Genomic DNA, 918 nt, shown 5'->3' with positions numbered 1-918 from the left:
TAGAAAAATTCACTTTCCGATTATACTTATATATACGAATCGCTATTTGCATTTGAAATCGCGCTAAGCTAATAAAAACCGCTGAATTTAAAAAACTTCGCGGAACTAACTATAACACGACCTTTCACACCCATGACCTCTACGCAAAAAAACTGTGGACGTAAGTAAAAATTGTGATTTTTGGCAATTTTTCTAAAAATTTCGATCTTTGCTTTATTTTGGTGCATTATTGTAGTCAGTACTAATTTGTACTGGAACCTGCAAATTTTTACTGGAAAAGTGTATGATAACCCAAAAAATTTGCAAGAGAGCACTGAATCGAGTGCGTAACAACACGAGAGAGCTGCAAATTCTTGCTAGTGAAATTTTTACTAGCAGAAATTAGCTAGCAGAAGAAGAAGAAGAATAAATGCCAAAAGCCGCCATTTGTTGAATTGGTTTAGCACAAACAAAAGTAAAATGAGTGGAAATCAAAATATTAATGATGTACTGGACAGTGTAAGTGCTTGTGTGTAAAGCAAAGAGTTTAAAACTGATTTATAAATAGTAAAATGTTTACAGCAGATTGTCAATGCAGTGCAACAACTGTTCACTTGCAAGTTTTTTCTAGTTTTGTGTTCAATAACTTCATCTGCTAGTTTTCTCTTCTCAATTTTACGCTCTATTTTGCTCTTACACTCTCGCTGCAATGTTTTACTGGAGAAGTTACTATAGAAACCTTTTATTATGTTAATCCAGTTTTACGTGAAGTTATAACATTTTTTTGTCACGGTTTTATATTAAAAATGCCCACTTGATTAGGATTCCTAAAATATGTTAGACGGCAACTATATATTCTGCGTTTTGTGAACTCTCCTTCTTCGTAAAATATTTCAGCCAATCAGAACTCACTTCGCAACTACGTCATTGGAGGAAAAC

The sequence above is a fragment of the Rhagoletis pomonella genome, unplaced genomic scaffold, assembly GCF_013731165.1.
Source record: "Rhagoletis pomonella isolate Grant_MI unplaced genomic scaffold, Rhpom_1.0 Rhpom_scaffold_00002, whole genome shotgun sequence".
Lineage (NCBI taxonomy): Eukaryota > Metazoa > Arthropoda > Insecta > Diptera > Tephritidae > Rhagoletis > Rhagoletis pomonella.
Note: the sequence above shows the minus strand (reverse complement) of the source record.